Genomic DNA, 10,270 nt, shown 5'->3' with positions numbered 1-10,270 from the left:
TCAAAAAGTAGTTTGGGTTGCCAACCAGGCAAACCTTGTTTAATTTTAAAAAAAGAATAAATAAAAACACACTTGATGGCACTACAAGAAACAGCTGTCTTATCTCCGTCTATGTCACTCTGGTGGTGTTCCTATAGACTGCTCGTCTGGAGTTGTTCCTGCTAGTCAAGCTCTCAGGCCCAAATGAGATGCCATCTTCCAGGAACATCTCTGGCTTCATTGCCCTCAAGGAGTGTTTTCTCGATGCTCTGAGGGAAAAAGGAGCCAAGACTGTTAACAACAGTGCCAACTATCATCCTGGGGTGCTACCACATACCTTTAGTGAGCCTGTAAGGCGGGTCCTCTGGCACACATGCGTAACATTATCTATCTATCTATCTATCTATCTATCTATCTATCTATCTATCTATCTATCTATCTATCTATCTATCTATCTATCTATCTATCTATCTATCTATCTATCTATCTATCTATCTATCTATCTATCTATCTATCTATCTATCTATCTATCTATCTATCTTTATCTTATTGTGCATTTTCTATCTATCTATCTATCTATCTGTCCTCACCTCCTGTTTTTAAACTTTTTCTCTATATGAGTTTTGAATAATTAATCTTTTTAGACATTAGTCAGAATCAAAGCAGACATCAGCCAGAGTGGGATTAGAATTTTTCATGACCACAAGACAATATTTTAGGTTCGAATGATGGGATCACACTTGAAAGACAGGCGCATATTAAAGAATATGCAGTTTGTGCTGCCTGCCGTCAGCCAGGACAGAATAAATTTCCTGCTGTCATATTTCATCATTGCCATCTGTTTTTCGATTAATAATGGAGCCAGTCCAGTAACTGATGATCCCAGTGAAGTCAAGGCTTTGTTTTTCAAAGAGGACAGGGTGCTGCTGCACAGAAGTGTTTGCATGTTAACCGAATAATGGCTGAGCTGCAGCCGTTATTTTTCACAGACAGTGTTTGACTCTATCGGTATTTATGGATCTGTTTCAGTTCATACACAGAATTACAAAATGAGAACTGTCTGAAAGCAGATAAAAAATTATCATAAGGAATTTCAGACTAAAATATTGTCGGAGAAGACCTAACAGCCATCCACAGCTTTTTCTCCAGATTCTGAGAATGTTGGCAACAAAGTTAAGGACCACAGTCACCTGGGATGGAGACTTTTTTTTGCTCCTGCCTTTAGACAAGCAGTAAGGGGATCAGAAAGCCTGCAGCTCCAGATTTAAAAGCAGCGTTTTTGTTCCTTAGTGCAGTATCTCTAGATGGCCCCTTGGGTTTGCATCTGTTGGTGATGAATTTACTTAAACTGCTATTATACAGAAGTACCGTTGCAAGTCAAAACTATTATTAATTTTCCATATGATTGTTCATTTTAAGTGCGTGAGAGGCAGCCTTAAAGTAGGACATTCCCTTGCCCACTACAAATATGTAAATACGTGATTATAAGAGAGTCTCTTTACTTGCCAGTGCACCCAGTCACACTTTACATTCCTAATTGTGCCTTACCTTCAGAAAGTGTCACCTCCTACTGGTTGAGTGACTCTATGACCCTGAGTGAGTCACCTAATCAGCCTGTGCTTCAATTACTGTATATGATAATGAACACTTAAGGGACTTAATGACACACTGCACCTTATGAAGGTACTATATGAAATATATTTGATTACTGTGAAGAGGCATGAGTGCCACATTAACATTAGGTAATGAGGTAAAATGGTGTTTAGTTGGTGGTTTGAAACATAGCTGATGCCTTCTTTACAGCAAAACAAAAAACAGGGTTAAAGATGCGCCACTGTGAGCCGAGATTTGGTGTGGCATGGAGCGGTGTCCCCCACTGACCTGTTACTGGCTGCATTTGGCTGAATTTTGGGATACTGAATGTGATGAGTTACCGAAGCAGGGATAACAGCTTTCAGTGACCTGAGTAGCAGGCATGAGCAGTGGGTGTAAAATCAATTTTATTTTGTACTATGGAAAAAGTGTGACCCCTTCACCCTAAAGAACATTGTGTAAATGTGTTGTAGGCTGCTGTAGAGAGGAATCAATGAGGAAATTGACCAGAAGCAAATCAAGATACCACCCTGCAGTTTTTGGAAACTGCACATGTAATATAGCGAGGGGAGCTGAAGCAGCATCCCCTGAATTGTGCTGGCACAGTCATAAGTATTCTGTTGAGTGGCATCTTTATTCTTATAGATAGTGAGTGACTCTCAGCTGAGAAAACACTTTATGGAAAGGAGGACCATAAACGTGTGCTCAGCAGAATCTGATATTAAGCTTTAGAGTTGAAAGTTCACTTTTCCATTTCCTTAGTATAAGTAATCCAGTTTTAGTGTGAAACTGATAGATTCCAGCAGGGGCATGGGCAAGGCAGGAACCCTCCCTGGACAGAATGCTCAGTCTACAGCCAGGCACATTGATGCATACACAGTCACTCATGCATTGTTACCAATTATCCTAACATGCATGTCTTTGTGATGTTTGGAGTGGTCAGCAGGGAAAGGAACTTTCAAACACACAGGAAGAACTTGCAAAACCCCAGGCAGGCAGCAGCCATTCAAGAATTTCAATCCCAGTCTCCTGAGCTTTAAGGCACACTGCTCAGCACTTTGGCACAATGCCGCCCATTGATTACACATAGCAGACAAAATATATTAAACAGCATAAGCTGCAGAATCCATTAAGGTTTCCAACCTTCAAGAGCTGAAGGTGGGCCAGCAATTCCACTGTTGGGTTAATTCACATGTACACTGTGTTCATTCGCCTGACAGGTATGGAGATCCAAAGTGCATTTAACGTAGGAGGAAAAGTGCACTTGAAATGAAATAACCCACCTTAGAGTCTGAGAGGTTCAGTCTGCATCTATTCCTTTTGATTTACAAAATAGTTATGCTGCCTGCTGAACATGTGCAAATATTGCCAACCCGAGCTGACAGCCTCACCACAACATTACCTTAGAGAGGTTTGAGGCAGGCCAACCTGCTAGAACTTCATATTCTATAAAAATACCTGTGTGTGATGTCAATGGTGACCTAAAGGGAACAAGTGCCACTGAGTAAAGGCAGCAATTTACTGCAGAGAAGAACATTCATCTATTAAGGAACACATGGTGCAGCGCACCCCCATAAGCATTTTACAATGCTTGGCCCTCAGTTCCAGTCTTAGCAGGGTATCTTCCTGTACGGAAGTTCAATGTTCTCTCATCCACCATTGTGTCATCAGAAAACTTAATGATGGTGTTAGAGCTATACTGTACACAGCGTGTAGTCATCATTCAGCAGACTGAACAGGAGTGGGCTGAGTATGTAGCCCTGAAGGGAGCCAGTGCTCAGCATGAATGTGCTGGAGATGTTATTTTCAATGTGGATTCTCTGGGATCTCTCTGTCAAGAAGACTATTATCCATATATATATTTATATGATATATATACTGTATATCCTGAAATTCTTGATCTTTTGAGGCTAGAGCTCCTAAGGCTTGAGTCAATTGTCATATGCCAGACAAGCACTTGCTCTGGGTTATAATGCCAGACAAAGACAGGGCATTCTCTCTCACATCTAAACCAAGGAAATCTAGGGTCTTCCATTATCCTGGCAGCAGCTCTTTGGCCAAGCAGCAAAAAACCAGAGTCTCTTGAGGAAACACGCAGACAGAAGAGAGAGAACATTGAACTTCTGCACAGGAAGTGGAGCAAGTGCAACAATCTCTCTTTCTTAAGATGATTGCTTTCCTCTGGAAGGCCCACCACACTGCATATCAAGGGCTCTCTGGTGGAAGTGGTCAAGAGCACCAAAAGTCCTTGTAGTTCACCTGGCAGCTGACCTTATTTGGTCAAATGAGAATACCTCTATAGCCAAGAAGGTACAGCAACTTCCTTCAGTGGCTGAGGAAGGCAGACCTACCTTCCCATTCCCATCACAGTCTACTGGGGCACCATTGAGAGTTTTCTGAGCAGCTTCATCACCATCCAGTTTTGGAAACTGCATTGCATCTGACCACAGGATCCACAACAGATAGTGCACACAAGAGAGAAGAGGGACCTCTCTGCCTTCCATTAAAGACACCTTCATCGAGTGATGTATCTGCAAAGCCTATAGCACTGGGAGGACTGCTTTCACCCATTCAGTGGTCTCTTTGTCCCACTTTCATGTAGCAGAAGATACTGTAGCATATGAACCAGTTCTGCCAGTTTCTGCAACACCTTCTACCTCTTGGCTGTTTGGACTCCAAATTCTGTGCTGCCCTACTGCCATCAGATCAATTCCTAGCAGTCTATTTCTATACAATACAGTACAATGGTTACTTCAATATTTTATTATTAGTTGTTGTCATTATTTATTTATTTATTACTGTTTATTTCAATGTATTACTATCTATTCATTACATAATATTTATTTATCTATTTCTGGTATAGATTACCAAAGTTCTTTACCTGTTTTGCACTTATACTCTGTTTATGTATATGTTGCACTGTGGTTTTGAGAAACGTTATTTCATGTCTCTGTATGCTGCAATACGGTGTATGGATGGTATGTCAATAAAGACACTTGACTTGACTAGATGGATATACAGTATTATAGGTACTATTGTAAGAGTTAAATTTGAACCCTGCTCCAGTGTGTACCTGGTATGTGTCTGGGTCTCATATCCTTCTGAGCTTATGCTTATTTTATTATTCACTATGATAAAATGTGTTTCCTGTTTTGTACCAAGCTGGATCATATTATATATAGGCCATTGTTCTTGTTTCCTTCTTTTTAAGCGTTCACACAGCTCCCAAAAAATAAAAAATGAAAAACATACATTCAAAAAGTCATGTACATCCTAAACAAACAGGACTCTCTATCAAATTGTGGTCATCTAAAGTATCAAAATCTGCCATGTCCTGTTAGCAACTAGGTGTAACCAATCATGTTAATAGTTTTCTGAATTTGTAATGAATTCCTTTTAAAGAAAAGTGACCTAATCAATGAATTGTATAAATATAGCCTGAGGACATTTTTTCCTTTGTAGCAATGTGACTAACATGTGGCTAACATGTAATACACTTGTTACCTCTTCAAAGATTTAGATAAAGAATAACGATTGACGCTTTCTCCTGCCTGTGTTTTATTGCTTAAATCGGGGCATTCCAGTAGGGGGGTTGTCTGTATGTATTAAAGTTTCTTCCATACTATCTATCTATCTATCTATCTATCTATCTATCTATCTATCTATCTATCTATCTATCTATCTATCTATCTATCTATCTATCTATCTATCTATCGTCACGCATGCGCATCAGAGGATTTCCTTGCTGGCTCACCCGAGGTAGGTGGTAATCCACCGGGACGAGAGGGGGAGATTTCACTAACTGTGTCATCTCCTTTTCTCCCCACCACTCTGACAAGCTGCCCAGTGAGGGAAATAAGCTCTGCTCCTTCCGATCCTCCCATTATAAGAAGCACAACCGCCTGCACTTAGCTATCTTTTTTGACCGATACCTGATGGCTTCAGAGGTCCACGAGAGACCTGCTATTTGTTGAAGACGCTAACCAGAGCCCTGCTTTTCTTTTGTGTTTTGCCCTATGGGCTTATGTTATTTGTTGCCAGAAGGCACTTACTTTAAGTTTAAAGTCAGAAACTAAAAGGGACGACTCGGCTGGTGTCCCAGCTATTCTTCACTTGTCACGGCTCTGTTTCTACCCACGGCTGGCCACACCACAATATTTAATGTATATATTATAAAAGGAAATCCTGGGACAAGACTTTCTCAGAGATAATAGCAACTCCCACGAGAAATAATTTCAGGCCCCGCAAGATGAGACTTTGAGATTTTGACAAGTCCCGCCCACCTCTCAAACATTTACAACCACGGCCACGGTCCAATCACTTCTCATTTGTGTGAATGCTATTGTCAAACACAGTTTCTGCGTTCTCAGCTCCAGGCGGGGTCAGAAATAAAAGACAAAGAGTAGAAGACAAAGTAGAACGTCGTTAACACTAGAGTTACCAAAGCCTACAAAAAACTCATAGTCCCTGCCCACCTTAATTCCCTTCGCACCTCTCTGTCAGCGTCTTTTGTCTTGTAAATGTGTTGATCAACACATGCAGCCTGCTATCCCATCCCCTCACCCACTACCACAGGTTCTCAGTGCTCAGTGTTTATCTTGGAGTGAAGTGCTAGAGTTGTAGAGGGTAAATAATATATCGTTATTTGGAATACATACATTTCATGTGGGTTCCGTGTCTACAACAATCTGTGTAAACACTTCTGCCGCTTCCCCCAGGAAAGCAAACTCAGTCAGTGTCAGGTGCTCCTTCAGTGTAATAGGAACCACAGTATAGAGAGAAGTGTGTACATTGCAACAGGTACACATGTCATAAATGTAGGAAGGATGGTCCTTGGGTGTGTGGGAACTGTTAAGGACCGTCCTTTCCCCCGGATCTGACCCTAACTAAAAGTGCCAGCATAAATTTACACCCGCTCTGACGCTGTTTGTTTTCAAATAATATTGCATTAGTGCGATGATGTTTTCTGATTGCACAGATTTCAATCACTAAGGACAAAGTATGATGAACTCTCATATCACCTTTTCTTAATACTACTTTAGATAACACCTACAATTGGAAATCAGTGACATAGCACAGAACTCCACAGAACAAACACTGAAGAGCTTTTCTACACACTTCTCTACCAGTGCCATTCAATGTGATAATGATATGATATTTACAGTAAGAAGCATTAGACTGAAAAAAACAAATGTATAAAGGTGGCAACAGACCACCAGGCAAACAAAGTACATGGCCAAATATGTACAATAATGTGAACACAAAGCTACCAGTGCTGCATTATACATAACAGATAGTTCCTTCAGAGTGTGCAGATACACGACTGCCAATGTAATATTGTCCACGCAGTACGTCAGAAGGTGTAATAATGCAGTCTGCTCCAACTCTGCTTTAAGACAGACAGAAGCTTTCGAAGTAATCAACAGAAGTTGAAACATCTGTGCAAATTGTTTGCTTCAATTTGAAAGGCTTAATTTACTTTAATTGCTGCAGAACATTTTTAGGTGGTAACCTATTAGTTGGTCCCTGAAGAAGGCCCATTTGTAATATTCTGATGTTTTAATTTTTCAGTGTTTGCGAAGCTAAATTTAAAATGTAAACCTCTGGCAGTTTACTGCTTCTCTTTTCAGCATTTTAGGTAATTGATTGCATTTCAGCTGATTAAATGTGAAGAAAAACTGAGGTGTTGTAAAACTTTTGAGTGGTAGTGTATATACAGTATATGCATATGCATATTTCGACCTAAAATTGGGTTTGGCTTGTAACATATATATAGGGCAAAGCCACACAATGGAGGAATTTGACATACCTGTCAGGCAGGGTTTAACCAATGAGTTTCCACATTGTTATTCTCCCTGAGCAGTGAACTGAATACAAAGGCAAGTGATGAAGCTTCTGTGCCGACCTGCTACCCAACGGAGCACCATGGAGGCAACTGAGGGAGTAGAGGAGAAGGCAGAGACACAGAGCAAAAGGAAGGTCTCGTTGAAGGAGACAAAGGGTCTCAAAAGCGATGCAGGCAGCACTAGTTGACTATGTCATCGACCATGGCTTGAACATGAGAGAAGCAGGTCAACTTGTGTGGGCCACTGTGTCACATTTTACCGTGGCTGGCTGTTTTGTCTAACAAGGTGCAAAACAATGGTTACCCCACAATCCTGCCCGACTACGCCAATTGTTTTGTCTTGGTAGAGTAATATATATATATTGCTCTACTTTCCCCTATTGTATTATTAATATGTAGCCTTAGAATGCCTAATCTCACAGACTTACCACTGTTTATAAGGTATTTTTGTATATAACTTCCCTTCTATATCTATAACCTCAGGCAATTAGATGTAGTAAAAAGACAAGCAGAACTTAAGTTACAGTTTAAACAATGTATTATTGATAATATTCATAAATAATAACAAAATGCAAAGTATATTTCAATATTGGCAACCATACAACCTGATTAAATGGTGATATGTAGTTCAGGTGGCACACAGTCTTGTAGTTACTTAAATGTCTCTAGTTAAAGCATCATTGGTGCTCAGCTTTCAGCCACACGTCTGTTCAAAATGGCTGCTGAGCTGTGATCTTCATTGCATTGTCTTCATCATCACAGATTATCAAGAGAGATGCTTCTTTCAGATGTTGGTTAGTAAGAGAGAGAGTGTGAGGTTAAACAAGTAAATATTACATCTTGCCTGAAGAAGGGGCCTGAGTTGCCTCGAAAGCTTGCATATTGTAATCTTTTTAGTTAGCCGATAAAAGGTGTCATTTTGCTTGGCTTTTCTCTACAAGTAAATATACAGGTTTTCTGTCCAACCCCTATAGCCAATAGGGCATCGTAGTACTTAAAGGCTTCTGAACCAAGCCAATTCCAAACAGCCATACCTCAGACCAATGGGGGAAATAGAACATCTTAACACCTGCCTCCAAACCATATGTTAAAGTACACCTTAGCCCATTTGCGGGGGTAGAAATGACTTTAACAAAGAAACACTTGCCAAACTGGTTTAAAACACATATCCCCCAAATCCTGTCGTAAAATTCAAACAGACCCATTCCTAAGGGGGGGGGGGGGGGGGGGGGGGTTAAACAGTAAATTACATTGCTTTGCCCAAATTAGAAATAAAAGACATACAAAACATTAATCAAGTTATATGTAAAATCTCACATCACAACACTGGCATAATTTAAGATGTGTACAGTAAGTGTGGCCTCTGCAGTGCAATACTTAGAGTACCTGTAGATTTAGATACGGTACATGTGATGATGCCGGTCCCCTACAGACTCCCTCTTCCCACATGGGAGTCTGTTGAAACAGCACCATTGATAGTTATGACCGAGATGAGCTGACAAATCTCATTGACGCCAGGGGGTGGTATAAAATGCTCAGGTGCTTTTATTTAAAAAAAAAATCAGAAACAAAAGTAAAACCAAAAATGTCCATTGTACAGTGTTAAGAAAAACCAAATCCATAAAATCAGTGAAACATGGATGTAAAATCCAAAATAAATAAATCCTTTAAAATAGAGGTTAAAATGCAGTCTCTCTTCACCCAATCACATACCACCTTCTGTCACCCCGGCTCACATATCACAGGCATTGCCGGCGAAGCCTCTGCAGCACAAACGCCTTCTGCCAACCCCCATCTTGGCTGCCGCCACACTGCTCAGCCAGACCGTCCGAGGTCGGCACACCTCCCGCCTTCCTTCGCTCTCACACAGTCGCTCCTCTGATCCATTGAGAGGTCTTACGTCTCGCTCGCCCCACTCTACACATTTCGTCAGTGGGGTGAACAAGCCCCTAGAGCGCCTCAGCCTGCGCTCTCTTCCGTAGCCCCAGCTCGAGCTGCCTTCTCCTAACAGGCGGCCCAATCGTCTCCCTCTGACTGCCCTTCACCTTCTATTAACCTCCATCATCTGTCCCATTCTTTGCCCTTTCTTTCTTTTACATCTTTTATGTCTGTCTCTCTCTCTCTCCCCTTGTGGTGGCCCGTATATATACACCCATCTCCGTGGGCGCAGCGCCTTAATTACATGCCCACGGAGACTGACACTGCTTTATGGATTTAAAACCTGGCTATATTTTGTTGTAGCTGCGGACCCGCTGTACCACAGTACATTTCACAAAAAATACACAAAGATGAGTAAATGTGTGTTTTTTCAGAAGTGCAAAAAGACTGAAAGAGGGAGAGGCAGCTTGTATTTAATCCATAAGCAGCAGACCGCAAAGTTAAACGTGGATACCAACAAGTTCACTGCACACTGAAAAGCAAAATGGATTGCATTGTTGTGCATTTTCTTATTAGTGTGTAGCTGGTGTTTAGAATTAGCTATTCATGTGATGCTTTCATGTAGAGTTTTGATATAAAAATACCATCTTTAGAAGAGTGAGTATGGTTTTGAATGAAGTGTGTGATTTACTTGAGATGTCTGACTTGTTTTGAATTGTTTGAGTGTTTATGGGAATTGTGAATAGAATTTGGATAAAATGAGCTGTAGTTTCAGAAATCAAGTGTAAGCAGTCAGAAAGAACTGTAAATAATGGGAATAGAACTACACTGCAGAATAATAACACTGTACTCTACGTGTTATCATACACATGCATTTCATTCTGGAAATGATATCATTTCAATTGTAAATCTTAGCATTTTAAAGGTTGAGAAAATGTAATGATGTTAATGTAATGTGCTTAGTCTGGTGATCAC

Source organism: Erpetoichthys calabaricus, chromosome 16 (assembly GCF_900747795.2).
Source record: "Erpetoichthys calabaricus chromosome 16, fErpCal1.3, whole genome shotgun sequence".
NCBI lineage: Eukaryota > Metazoa > Chordata > Cladistia > Polypteriformes > Polypteridae > Erpetoichthys > Erpetoichthys calabaricus.
Note: the sequence above shows the minus strand (reverse complement) of the source record.